We start from the raw sequence: 14,857 nt of genomic DNA on the forward strand, positions 1-14,857 counted from the left end.
ATATTTGTATAAAATATCTTCACTTTATTGTAGATCCACAAATAGTATACCACTCAATATGCTCTTCTAGGGGATTTTATCATTTCGAACATCTTAAGGCTGGTTCCCGGGTCGGCGGAGAACAACACTTACAACTGGCCTACCTTACGCTCCATTCACTGCCATGCTACCGGGCGCAAAGTAGTCGACCTCGTTTGTTTACGTTTTGAAACCGATACGTGACTCTTTCGCTACCAAGGCAAGAACCTGGGATCCCCTGGGTGGGACAAAAGTAATGGAGTTTTGGGGGAAGCGAAAGAAAAAGGCGGCTCAAATTGAGGAAGTTCGATGATTTCGACGATGTCTTGACCCGAGCCAATGGGGTGGTTTGTTGCCGGTAACGTGTCATTCGCTGGAAATGATTTTTTTTGTTCACGTCTTTTTCTTTGCGAAGAATTGATGTGCGCCCCCTTGGTAATGGGTCACTAAAAGCGGCAAGACTTTGAGTGAATTGTTTGCGGTGAGTGTGTTAAACTGTGCAGCGGGTTCGGTAGCTACATCGGCAAACGATCGGTGGCTGGTCGTTCAAGGTAATTAGCAATGGAAGAGTTGGTGTGAAAGCTGTCAGACGTGTTCGATTGTTCATACAACTGAGTTCATGCACCTGAAGGAATTATTAAATGTAACCAGAGATTGAGTCTTGTTTCAACAGTCATAAGATCGTGTTTAGTTGATGAACTGTAATAATGGAGGGGTACAGTTGTTTACACGGCTAAAACTTGGTTGTCAGTCAAAAAATACTGCATTAGGAAATAGGATACTAGCTAGCCACTCGTCAACGCGCTATTGCTTTAAAAGGAATGGCTGGAAGAAATTCTAATCACGCTAGAAACAGTCCCTAGCACGGTCAAGTTGAATGATCTTGGTCAAGTTCAGTGCCATTTCATAAACATAAAACACCGCACCGTGCTGAGCCAACTGAGTCTCGTTTGTCTGTATGTATTTCTGCAAACCAGATGTCCAGCATGGAACGCAAAAGCAGATCAGTTTTTGGACCGATCATGTTGTTGCAGAGTGTTTTATGATCGATTTAGTTATTACTTCCACTTCCTGTTGAGTGAAGTGAATTATTTCATTCACCAGCCCGTTGCAAAAAGTTGATTTGACAACTCACGTTGGCGTGTGCTTGCTGTGCGACGGACTTCTCCGCAGCAGGGCCACAAGGTTGTCCATTTATCTACAGATCCACGTTTTGCATTACACGTTTTCAGCAAGATAAGCAGATCTTGGATATCAGCGACTGGACGGCCGTGTTCGTGAGCCATATTGTCTTCGCTGACGTTGACGGTGGTGCTGAGGCTTATCACAGGCGCAATAAACACGTAAGGGTGTCGGTGAAGTACAGCTTTTGTTTATTTCATTTTTTTTTCGTTCAGACGATGTGTTTGCTTTTTGATGAACTGTTGCGAGTTGCATTCCTTTGCTAATCCTTTGCAGTGTGTGGAATAATTGGTCGCGACGCAGAACGAGAGAATGAGTCGGGGAGGTGCAAAATAATAGTACGTGTTATTAACAAGTTCACCTTAAACTGGAGACTGTAGATCGTTTGGTAATTGGAATGGAATGTTGTGGCTAGTAATTTTATTGCTCTTAAGACTAATGCCATCCTTAAGAACTTGGATCCTTTGTTGCATATGCAAGGCTTTTTTATTTATTACACCAAGAAGGATTAGTTTAATTATTTATCATTTTACCATACAATTTATTGTTGACAAAATTGCATTTAGATGCCATAATTAATAATATACATTAAATTTTCAGCCTATGAGTGATTTTACTTTTGGCAGTAACATTTTTAACAACATGTTAGAACCTTTAAAAAATGAATTGAAATACTTTTTTAGGCCAACTAACTAACGGCCAAGATTTTATAGGAACTGCTATAAAATCAGCAGCGCTTACAAGCAAACAATATCTCTCCTATCTCTTCCTACTCAAAAACGATACCAAGGAAAACCGCTCACCATAGGAATTTTTCCTCTCTCGTGTTGATGCCGGCACAGAAACGAAGCATTTTCTATAAATGAGAGTCCACATCGGGAGCCGGCTTCAGTTGAACAGCGCAGTTTTCCCGGTGCACACAGATCACACCGTCTACACAGCAAACACCCTCTCACTAGTGGTACCAACTGTACCGGTTATTTTCCATATGTACGAGTGTATGTAGTTGAACAATCGTCTTACCCAACACAGTTACCACAGACGTCAGAATCGCTCGGTGTACATTATCTTTAGCATCCGTGTGTGCGAGCGAGCAAGCAGTTTTCTGTGTGAAGTGCAGTTTTTTGGGAAGATTTTCTATTGCTCACGGGATAACTCTCCCAAAAGTGCGTGTGTGAAGTGGTGTTCACGGCTAATAACGGCTCATAGGAAGAATATAAGCAACAAGTTGTTTCCGGGGTGCTGGTACAAGCTAAGCGAAACCAAAACCGCAACGGATTTGTGTTGTGCAGTGAGCAAACAGGACATTTATTGGGTGATATTGAAGTGGATTGAGTTGGTATATGAAACGTAACAAATATGTTATCAACTATCCGGAATATTGAATCAGTTTAACAGTTCTTTACGGAGTTTGTGTTTACCAAGTGTGAGAAGTGAAGACTTGATTTTCGATACGGACATTATAAGTGCTACGGTGGTATTGGATGGTTTTTTGAACAGTGAACTGCTATCAGCGGACAAGCAGTAGAAGTTAGCCTTTCACCAACTCAAGAATCAGTGTGAAAAGTCAAACCCCGCAGGCGGTGTATTTGAAACGCCTTGACAACATTCTAAAGCCCGTTGGAGCTATAAAACACGCACCACAAAGACAACGAAAAGGTAGGAGCAATAGTTGTAAATGTATGGGTTTAATTGTTTTAAAATGAAGATTGCATGAAAAAGATCCCATCCTACACGTACTCGGCAAAAGTGTGCCGAGTCGAGTATAGGCTTTTCCATGAAAAGGATTTGCTCTCGGTCTCAATTTCTGCTAGCGACAATGTGTCGATGTGGTGGGCTTTGTGAAGAATGAAAAGGGTAACCCAAATTCAATGGAACGTTTTTGCGTGCCTTTTTACCAAGCTACACGTTTTCCGAAACACGAGCAAAAAAAAAGATGGATGCCGGTAGAAAGGGCGCACGTGTTCGTTGGCTCTTTAAATTATAGTATTTGAGGCAATTTGTAGGTTCACTTGATGGCTTTTACTGACGACTGTCTTTTTCAAGTTACGCAGAATTTACTGTTTGCTTTATGTTCTTTTTTTTCGAAGTTTTGCTACCCTTTACTTAAGGTTGTGGTGTAAGAAAGAAAAGTATTTGAAGCTGGTAGAATGGTGGTGTTTAGTTTAACTTTTTTCCTCCATCCCCATTGAGCCGTAATAAAATTCGGTTGGTTCAATTTAATGAATGAAAATTCGCCCACATGAATCACTCATTACCACCACCGGTGCTTCCATCGACCGGATACTGGTGATGGAAGTCAAACTAAATTAGATGATTTGCTAGCGTGTGCACAATTTCGTACACGTATTGGACTCCGGTTGGAGAGATGGAAACGGGAACAGCATTGAGGTAACGATGGATGGATCCTAAAATTTATTAAGCGTGCTCGTGTACGTGGGATAGTAATTGACCGTAATCCGTACATTATCCCACTGGTATTTTGACGTAGTGAAACCCATAAATGGTGGTTTATCGTGAATCTGTAAGTGTAATGCATTTAAGCGAGGGTGAGGGGGATAAAAAGCAATGAGAATCCTAACCGTTGCATTTTAAATCATATTACGTTGAGAACTTTGACCGGATTATGACATTTTGGGGAAAATTGTGCACAGTTTCAGCTGGGGCAATTAAACATTTCTTCAGAAAGATATTTAGCTTTAAACTAAAATATTCTCCATGATTTTTTAGCAGGAAAGGTATTAGTGAGCATTTATAATAATTTTCAAGAAGAAATTTGCATCAATAATTACAGAATGGTACTTTCTGGATCATCTTCAGCGCAGTAGGTTCTCGCTTGAGAAGAGGTATATACAGCATTAAATAATATTTTGCTATGTACAAGCATCCCACGTGCAGTAAATGATCGAGAACGGCATACATTCCAGAGCGTTCTGTCGGTGTACATGTGTCCTAAATGTCAAGGTTAACCCGATTCACAGCTGGCTCCTTCTCACTAGCATTCGTTATACGGTGCAGATGAACGGATTGGGGCTTTTTTATGTTTATGCTCAACACGACTGCCCGTTGAACGGACACCGTTCCGAAACAGCATAACCGCAATTCGTGTATTGTTGTAGCGCTAGTGTACTACCATTGTCATGTTTGATCATTGTCATGCTCATCAGCTCATCAGCCCACGACCAGGCGCCTCCATTTGCAATGAGCTAATTGATGTCTCTTCGCAGACGGAGGTCGGTCGTTGATTTGGGTATCTCCATAAGGTTTCGCTTGATAGACATTAATCATTCAAAAGTGGGCCGAATTTGCTTGCAACGCTTCAAGAGAAGCGCATTTTCCACTAACACCCCATACGCCTATGATTTCAAGATCGCACCGTCCCTGGCGCCATAACGATTTGCGTTGATGAATGTGGCTTAAGATCGGGCACATTTCCGACGGTGCTTGAATGGGTTGAAGGGTTGCATAAGGTTTCGAAAAAGTAAATCCCGTTTCAACTAAACCCCTTTTCGTTCTTGAGAGACGCCCAGGTTAAGCAATCGGTGTGCAAAGCACGCGTATAGTCTGTTGAACGCACACACACACACACACGATACTGCACACCATGGCACAGTTTGATCAGGTCCACTTGAAACACAAGACCACTCTGCGTGCGTGCCGGACCAATCCCAAACCGAACGTTGTGTGTGTGTTTGTCGCAATAAGTAGTGCGCAACGAAACTCGATACGAGTCGAGGAAGCAAAAGGGACACCGACAGAAGAGCTGAGGCGCTGGCGAAATGTCTGATGTTTAGACGCGGTTTACTGAGTCACGCAGTGGAGTTGGTTGTGGACGTGTATGGAGACAGCATGAAGTAAGGGCAGCTATCCTAGGTAGATAAATAATAATTGCGAAAATTACATTCCTTTCGCTGAGGGCTGTGAGTAGCTACGGTCCGCTAGTAATAAACGACCAGGCGTCTCCATTGGACGCTTCGTCTTTCTTCAGCTTTCCGAACCTCATGGAAGAAAATGCCGCCACCGACTCTTGTGCTAACCGCGGCATTTTTGGGGTGGTTTGAGTGGAATGTTTGTAAACACACACGTGAAACTTCAGCGCCGCAGTTCGTGACTGGGAGCGAATAATGGGGGTAAGACTATTGAGAACGACTCTGCCCGAAATCTATCTCAAGTCTATAGTTTACGGAGTATTCGTGCTTTTTTTTCTGTGGTGTGGTTCGTAAGGGAACATTTTTCAGGCGGTTTAAGCTGCCCGTTCACTCGTTTGCTGGTTGATTGAGTAATCCTGTCTGTTCGGCACAGCTGTAGTACGATCGGTTGTTGAAGTTGAAGGCATGCGTCGTCTGCGTTGAACTGATTCGAGCTCATTATCGGGAGCAATTTATCGTTTCGACCCAGAATTCAGCTGGCTCGGCTTTCGTACGGTATTTGATTTAGTGGAAGCAACAGTTAGAAGCAAATTCCGAACTGTATGAGACATTCCAGCGGAATGCACTAACAGGCCAGATAATGGTTGTTTGATGCAAATGTTTTGAAGCTAGGCAAACTTGATTTGATTTGGTCGGTTGCATGAAGTTAAATGAATCTAAAGGAATCTTTACCTTATTTGGTTACGCGCTTGATTGAGGAGAGCGATTAAATGTTCACTTTCACATGTTTCACTGTCAACATCAATCGATCCTCCTTCCAAGAATACACATCATTTTAAGGCTTTGCAAGCCTTGCGAAACGAACAGATCCTTTTTCCGGTACGCTGGAAGCGTACAAATGTTCTTGAAACCGTTCGATTCTTTTGTGATGTGCCCTTGTCAGTTCTTTTTCGAAACCATGGAAAACACATGTATTCTGTACGCTGCAAACAAAGCATCGAAAGATTATTCGATATTTCCTTTTTCGCATTGGACTGCTGTATGTTTCCCGTTGAACCCGTCTCAAACGTCCTCCTTCGATTCATTTTGATGTCCAATTCTGCTGTGCTGATTGATGAAGAGCTAGCAAATTGGCATGTGTGTCTTCAGATACGATGAAAGTAAAACGGACGGAGTTCTAAATTAATTCCCGAAGGTTGACAACCCTAGCTTTGATTGCTGGCGGTAGGGACGGTGCTGAGCAAATTCCTCACAAGTTTTGTAAGGAATTTCCGCTTGTTTTGCGGTCGGTACATGCGTGCCTAATTGTCACGCTGCGTTACTGGCTGGTGCATGTGTGCGTGTGAGAGCGTGGCAAAAGGTGTAGAATCTAATCAGTGAGGTAAGAAGAACCAACTTCATTGAGCGTGCTTTCTTTTTCTACCGAAAAGCGTAAAAGAGTCACACTTTTTGCTTTGAGCGAAATCAGTTTCTGGGTTGCAGTCGACTGCATTCCAAGGGTATTGCAGTAAGAAAAAAAAAAACGGGAAGGGTGCATTTCCCCACATCCCATCGACCGTGCATCGTGCCGAGACGTTTGCATTTCACGCACACCGAGTCAAGAAGTCGTTTAATGTTGGATTTGGGAATGCTATTTTCGAACCCAATACGACGTACGGACGCCACACGGGATGCATTCACTCGGAGGTGCACCCGTTTTGGGGACGCTTGATGGCAATCGTCAGCTCGGCGCACAATCACAACGACTAAGACGATGATGATGATGATCAGGCCGACTTCACTGTAACATCACGCTGCATATTTATGTTGCTCTTTGATGCGCTGCTCATAAATTCCTTTCCGGACGTATAAATAGCACCGAAGGGTACAGTGCATTCCCGGAACGATGCCTTGTCCCGTCGCTCGTTCTAATCTTGGATTGTATCTACGCATTTTAGCATTCGCCCCACGCATGGATGCCAGTTGGATGTGATTTGCGGATAAGCAAGCAAGATGCAAATTCTCCGAGAGAGAGAGAGAGAAAGTAAGGAAGGAAAAAGCATCCAATCGCTAACGTCACAGATCAATAGACAACATCGCAGTTCCAGGTGGGAAGCAGCATGCGTAAACAATTAGCGAAAATATGCTGCCAACCGCGTGTGCCTGGGGTGAAGTTTTCATTCATACCACTCAAAATCCAGTTTGCGCGAGGTAAACATCGTAAAATTGCGCCCAAATATTAGTTTCACTCATCGGATGAGAATGTGGGGAGTTGTTTACTTCAAAAATTGGGGATTTTGGTGTTGGTTTTTTGTATTTGTGCTTGTTTTTTTTTCGTGTGGAGTGGAACAAAATCTGCAATAGCAGTTGTTGGTTATGTTCTCCTGTAATTATCGCTACCTGTGTGTAGTGAATGCCAGAAAAAGATGGCTAGAGAAAATGGGGATTTACTTCCTGATTGTATGCAACCGGGTTGAATGAAAGTAAGCAAATCATCACAAACTGTTCGAATGTTTGTGTGTGCGTGATCGTTAATGATCATTGTAAAAAGGGATGAATTTGTTATTGCCTTTTATGTGTTGCTCATTCAAAACATTCTTTGCTATTTATTTTCACGCTGACTCAAGGGAAAACAATTTTCTTGCAGAGATGCATGATGCTTCGGTTTACTTAGACAAAAAAGGAATTTTTAGTGAGTGTAAATGAAATTGATATTTCTTTTAGAGAATTTAATTATTCGCTCTAGTGGAGCATGATTTTCTGTGTAACGGTGACTTGAATGGGTTTTCCAGAAAATTGTAACACAAAGCGTCATCGTTTAAAACATCGATTTCATTCACACGTGAGAGATGCAGCATATTGAAGCACGGCTATGATCGTATGTCACTGTTGTGTTGGAACGCTCGAGCGGCTTGGATGACGATAGGACTTTTTCCATAAATTATATCCCCCAATACAAACGGATTATTGTCAATGAAATTCCACGCTTCAATCGATTGTGTGCTACCACGAAATAAATCACTCACGTGTGAGCACAAAATCCGCCGTAGAAGCAAATGGAACAACACTTCCCGGAACCGCATGTTTCTCATCCAACTATTTATTGGTTTGAAGCTGTTTGTTACGGGGGATGGAACATCGCTGGCTTTCTTGTACGCTGAACGGCAACCCACACACACACACACTGCATCTGGAGGATCCCACACGTGTAGGGCTGTGGCTGTCATCTTAATTACTGTCGTCTGCTCAGGCCGACAGCTGCCGGTAGCGAGGCCAACGAATTTTTACGACAATTCGCTTTTCCGACTAAGTGTGTTGGATTTTTTTTTTTCAAAACGCTCGCATGCATTGAGCTGTAGGGCCAAGAAGCAGAGAGGAAAATATAGTGAAAACATTTGATCAATTTAAATGATTGGGATGAAGGTTGCATTTAAAATTCCATATCCCAACCGCAGCTCATCATTCGGGGCATTATGCAACGGCAGAAGTTTATGACAGGACCAATCGTTAGCACTGATCTTTGGAGGGAGTTGCTTTCCCACTGTACTAGCTCTCCGAAACGCTGGCAGCTTCAGCTTAGTCTCTAATCCATCTAGAAAAGCTGTAAATCTTGCTCCATCCATCGTCAGCTCAATGACACTAGTATTTTGAGGTGGAAAATGACTGGGGAAAGGTATAATGGGGCAAGAGTGGGACACGAAAAAAAAAAAACTATTCACGGCCTTCAGAAGCTGGTGCACTCGAAAGGGAAATTAGGCCACAGCTATAAAACCTTTTATCGGATCAACGCGCGCTCTAGTAGTCGCCAATGACGACGATGGTGTGGACAAGTGTTTTCAACGAGCGACCATTTCTGTGTTTGGCAAGTCCTTTCGCGGGCACGGAAGGTGCGAAGGGCATCAGGTGTGTCAGGTGGTCTCTTGCATGAATCGTAACAACAGCAAACACCGCTTGACGGTCATCGATGGTACTACCGACAGCAAATGAAGAACGTGAGGCCAAACTGGACTTCCTCTTTGCCCTTGTTATGGGGATCGCTTTTACCTTCGTTCCGGCGCTAAGGTCAGATTCCGTTGTTAAACATAATGCTTTAATTCCTTTGTCCCTGAGCGAGACGGAGGCAACCAAACGCGAGAAGAAATAAAATGGCATAAAATAGTGGATAATGATCAAACCCGCGCCAGAATCCTCGTCAACAAACATATCGATCGATGGTGAAATAGAAACGATGAAATTTGAACCGATGGACAGAAGAACTCCGGCAGCTTATTGGTGTCACCAGTGACGCAGAGCATTTGCAACAATGTTTCCCCAGCATGAAGTGGATTACAATTTGTGCGCTTTTAAAAATAGGCAAATTAACTCGTCCACAACGTGATGATGAATGCACAACGTGGCGAAGGTGAAATTATGCAAGTTTATCCGGTGTTGATCCGGAGGCACGATTTTTACACCGATTAGGCGCTGGCAGCTGGCGCTTTCTTGTTGTTTTGCCATTGCCACAGGGAGCAGCAGACCGCGAGGAGGATAGCGCGCGGACTGGAAGTTAGTTTATGCATTATTTATGAGGCTAGTAGGTAGCTCAGCCGGACAAAGGGACATGTCTGGGAAAGCGGATGGGATGTCCATGGGCGCTTGAGGCAGGTTTTAGGTTAGTATTATGTTTATTATCGATATATTACGGTTACGGGTTACTCGATTCAGACGGCCGTCACAGCGTGACTGTGAAAAAGCAGACACAGATGGGTGCGTTTTAACATGCTGGAAATGCGCCAGCAGGACGCACCAAATCGAACGTCAAGAAACATCTTTATTGCACCTAAGAAACCGTTCACCAAGGAGTTAGCAGAAGGCAAGCATTCGAGCAATACACAGATTAGCGGTAGGGAATATCTACATGATCTTTCACCGTCAAGCCGGAATGAACCGGCGCACCGACGGTGGACCACCAAATGCTTGTTTTTATTGATGCCGAGTGAGTCGTAATTCACTTCACACGGGGTGGCGTTGTGTGAGTAAATACGTCGTCAGTTTGTCGCCTGGCGCTGCGTGACGAAATTCAATGCGTGTAGCAGCTCTTCACGATAATCGCCATCAGGTGAACAAAGATGGGACCAACGACGGGGCGAAGATGTGAGGTACGTTCGAGAAAACCGGCTGGCGCCAGTTGACACTTTCCTACAAATCGGTTCCCCTCGCCTAGATTGGTTGGTTTTACAGCTTTACGTTGGTTGGCGTTTTCTGTCCACCGCGCTGAAGCTGGACATCTGAAGCGATGCACATTTTCCCGCTCCAAAACACAATGCAATAAACAGTGGCAATAGTGGCGAAAACAAAACATTCTGCTCGTAATACATAAATTGTCCACTATTGCCACAACTTGCAACTGTTGCGGGTGTAGCTGTTGGCGCTCTGCAGCTAAAAAGGGTAAGCGAGAACGTGTCCTTATGTGTGTGTGAGTGAGCGTTCTTCGTAAGTGTTAAATTCAATCTCACAGTATCGCGATCTCGATGACAAATGAGTCCCATTAAGGGAGGGATGAAATTTTCACTCGGTCTAAGATGCGGTTGGCGTTAGCTGCTGACACCACCAGCTGGGGTATGGGCTTAACGTAGCTCTTCTTAGCTGGCTGCTTCGGGTGTGCCTGGGGTTTACTCGCATTCCTCGCACGGCTACACCAACACTCACACACCCTGAGATGACAAATTGTGGTACCATTCGCACAGCTCAGATACATCTTTTTTTTTCCCGCGCACTGCACTTCGGCCCGTGGAGCAATATTTAATTTTCATTCCGGCTTTGACTAGCGAGAGTAGCTTCCGGTATTGCGGGTGGATTGGTAGAATATTGCACTTTAAATTGCGTTGTCCACCTACGTGCGGGAAACGGTGGTTTCTTTATTGTGTTGAAACAGAAAGAGCGCAATTTCTGCAAGACAATTTGCGCAGACTATCTGCAATAATTGGTACTACTTTTTACTGAATAAGTTTGGCTCAATTTAGCAGGTTATGGATAAAATGTTTTCTTCTTGAATAATTGTAGAAAATTATTGTATCAACATAGCTCATAAATTGAGTGCACATAAAGCATTATTTATTGATAACAATTTCCGAAACAATGGCTGGATCGTGCTTAAGAAATGACTTGGCGTTAATCCAATTGGTTCGTTCGTGCAGGAAGCCATTATTCTTCCCACAGAGGGCAACAAACTTTATCGTGTGCACTATTTAAAAAAATGAAATCAATTTCCAAATTTTTTGGGTATAAAAATGACACACTAGCATGCGGCCAACAAAACCGGTTGATGAACAGTTGCCAAAACTTTTTCCAAAAACTAGGTTAATGGCCATGTTAGTAAGCTATTTGTTCGCGAGCTCTTTTTCATGACATCGATACAGTATGTTTTGACCAGCTTTTCCGGGGCTAAAATGATCCAGCCATCGGTGTTGGAATGTGTCCAGCAGCAGCAAAAAGGATCGAACCAAGGAGGTAGAAAACAGATTTGATTGGGTCCTAAAAAATAATGATGTGGTCGTTGACAGGCGAGGTGTTTGGATATGTTTTGCCAATTCTTGTTTCTTTTTTTGCTCTACTTTTGCCTGCCGATTGGATAATTGATTCAAAGAGGTTGTTGAAATCGAGCGGAATTTGGATTTTCCGCAAACCCTTCTACGTTGGGCTGAGCTACCTTTTCATCACCTAATCTGGTCGTTCAAATGGTCTCGACTATCGTGTTTGTGCCTCTATGAATGTAATTTTATTTTTTTTATTGTGCGTGATTTGTTTTGGGAGATCCGCAAAACATGATCGAGAATTCAAACAAGCACGCCAACAAATTTTCTCTAGAAACAGGCCTTTTTTTATTTGAAAACACCACACTGTCACCCGAACGGTGAGCAGAGCAAAAATAGCGATCTTCTCAGCGTGTTTTTTTTAAATGTTTTGTTAACTGCAACTAAAAATAGCGTCATAATCCGGTTAAAATGTAATGCTGAGCTGCGTGCACACTGTTGACGATCATTGAGTCAGGGGGCCTGTTCGGGATCACTTCAGTGTTGATGATGAGAGTTTTGGTGTCGTTTTATCGCAAGGAATTTCCTGAAAGCGAACGATTAAAAAAACCGAAAACTGCACAACAAACAGCTCCTCTGGCACGTGTGTTCACGGCGTTTCTCATTCTCGGATAAAACCATTTTTCCCTGTGATGAGAAGTAAAATTTGTCTCCCAAATTCTGAACCGCAAACGCACACTCACTCACCGGCCATCGAAGCGAGCAAAGAAAATGCAGCCGAACGAACAACGGCACGCCAAAAAATCCGTGCGTTTGTTTATGTTTATGGTATTCGCATAAATTTTGCACAACATGAGCAAAAAATACTGCCTCCCTCGAGACCGATGTCGCCAATTTCACAAGCGTAGGACAAATCAGATTCGAATTGCGTCGTGAGTGATACTCGTTCTGGTGGGGGAAAATGTTTCATCAGTTCGCGCTGCAGGAATGCCATGCCCTCGGGAATGTGCCATCGTTGTGTGAACATCGTCATAAGTGTGGTTAAATCACGGGCATGTAAAAAAGAAAAAACTCAACAACCCGATGACAGCAGGTGGAACATGTACTTCGATAAAATATTTTTCCGTCGAAACAATGCGCGAATGATCCGGAAAAGAAATGACACTGATTCAACGATTCCATCAAACAAGGGGGAAAATGTGTTGATCCTGCCTTCGTGTGGGATTTATTTTGGGTAAAACTCGTCAAACATCAAACAAAATTCCATACTGGCTATTTTTGAATCCACTGGCCGTTTGATCCAATGTTCCGTTGCCCGTCTGGTGGACAGTTTTATTGAAACGGACAACGATGTGCATCCGTCTCGAGCAAGTATCAAAATAAACTAATATGTTGCTGTTTTCCTGCTAACCATCAAATGAGTAATGGACTGAAGCTGGACAAACTAGAAAGGGGGCATTTTGTATCTCTTCCGTTGAGCCCGCACGGAGGAATACGTTCCAGGAAGAAGGAGCGTGTTATGCCTGTACCTCTTGACGCCATCCGATGCCGATGATTAGTTCGATATCAAAAGCATTTTCACGCCCACGTACGAACTCTCTCTCGCTAGAGTCAACTCGAACGAAGAGCTATTGTGAAGCGATTTGATTGTGCTGCCAACTGACAGCGCTGCAGATGGACAGGTCCAGAAACTTGAACATTTAATAACGTCACCTGTATCGGGCGGAATAGTCGGACACTAACTTTCCCACAAAGTCCCACAAGGATTAAGCCTAATGAGAGCAGCAGTAGCGTGTTTGTTTGGGCAGAATTGTGCCGGCCATCCGATCCGGGCGTACTGTAACAATGCGAGCACGTTGCTGAAGCATCCGTACGGCGTGCGCCTTTTGTGTTGGCTGTAGAGCGAACGAACGAAGCGTACCATTGCCTGCCACAAGACTTCGCAACACAAAACCCGCACGTGACACGAATAGTATGGATTAGTGAGTTCATACGCTTTCCGTTGGTTCATTTTCGAACATTAGTCGTCATTGCAACTGTCGGCTCAATTTGGTAGCGTGTTTTTTTATTTTCACTTGTTTCTACAGACGCGTGTACTACTCGGTATGAAGATTTACATCCTCGTCTCGGGAAGAAAGTGATAAGCTTAGCTGTAGGTCGCTACTTGTAATCAGAAGGTAGAGATGAAAAATTGAAAAACACACTACAGCCCACACCGATTTTTCCATACAGCAAATGTCACACAACACTATTCCTAAGCGTCATAGCAGCAGCAGCACCAGCATTCTGAGCAAAGTTTATCGAAATGACGTCACTCCAGCATCCATGACGTACTGTCGGCACGTTTGCCCGGTTGACAACGGCATGCGGATGGGTTATGAGCCGAGGGTTTGACTTTTGCACGGAGGAGTAGGCACCACCAAACCAAGGAGGGCCCACGCTGGGAAAACAATTACTCAGTTTGCTTAGTGCAGAGGAGAAAGGCAGAAAACGAACGCCCGGCGATTGTACCACACGCAGGCTGATAAGTTGCTCATTTTGCCATGGATTGTGTTGGTGGTTATGGTTTTGATTTTATGTATTCTGTTCAAGAGCAGCATCGCTGTTTTTACCAAAAATCGAGGCAGCAAGCATATTAAATTGGAACAAATAATTGGGCACGTGTTTTCACAGTAATGGAGAATTGGCAAATGTTGATGATAGTGTATTTTTGAGCGTATGTTTTTTTTTCCAGAAGTTGTGGTAATTTTTATGCACGAGTTGGTAAAAAATCTCTTTATCAAATTTACCACTGCAACACACGATTAATGAAATTATTTTTCGGAAACTCGGTCAAAAGTACCATGCGCCTCCATGTGTACGCCTCCTTCATGCTTTGCCTGCATATTTTGCCTGCGGGTATGGTAGGGAATAGAACCTGATTTTCTGGTACACTTTTATTATTGACGATGGTGTGCGAAACAAAAAGTATGTAACCTCGATTCGATCGTATTGAAAAATTAAATTAAATCGAACGGTGGATTGTGTGGGCAACAGCAGTTGGTGCCGATGCTGCGTAAAGTGGCCTTGGGTGAGCGTGGAAAGTTAATTAAACACACCCATTGGCCAGGCACACTGTTCGCTAGCGTTAAACGGTAGCGGTTGTGGTGCGACGAACAAACACAAGCAATTGATAAAGAAAACAGATCCAGCGATGGTGGTGATGAGACCGCTTTTTTGCGTTAATTTGCAGTGGGAAATGATCAGTATTCTATGTGGAACAGCTCTTTGCGAAATAGAAATAGAACACAGCCAAGG

Source organism: Anopheles maculipalpis, chromosome 3RL (assembly GCF_943734695.1).
Source record: "Anopheles maculipalpis chromosome 3RL, idAnoMacuDA_375_x, whole genome shotgun sequence".
NCBI lineage: Eukaryota > Metazoa > Arthropoda > Insecta > Diptera > Culicidae > Anopheles > Anopheles maculipalpis.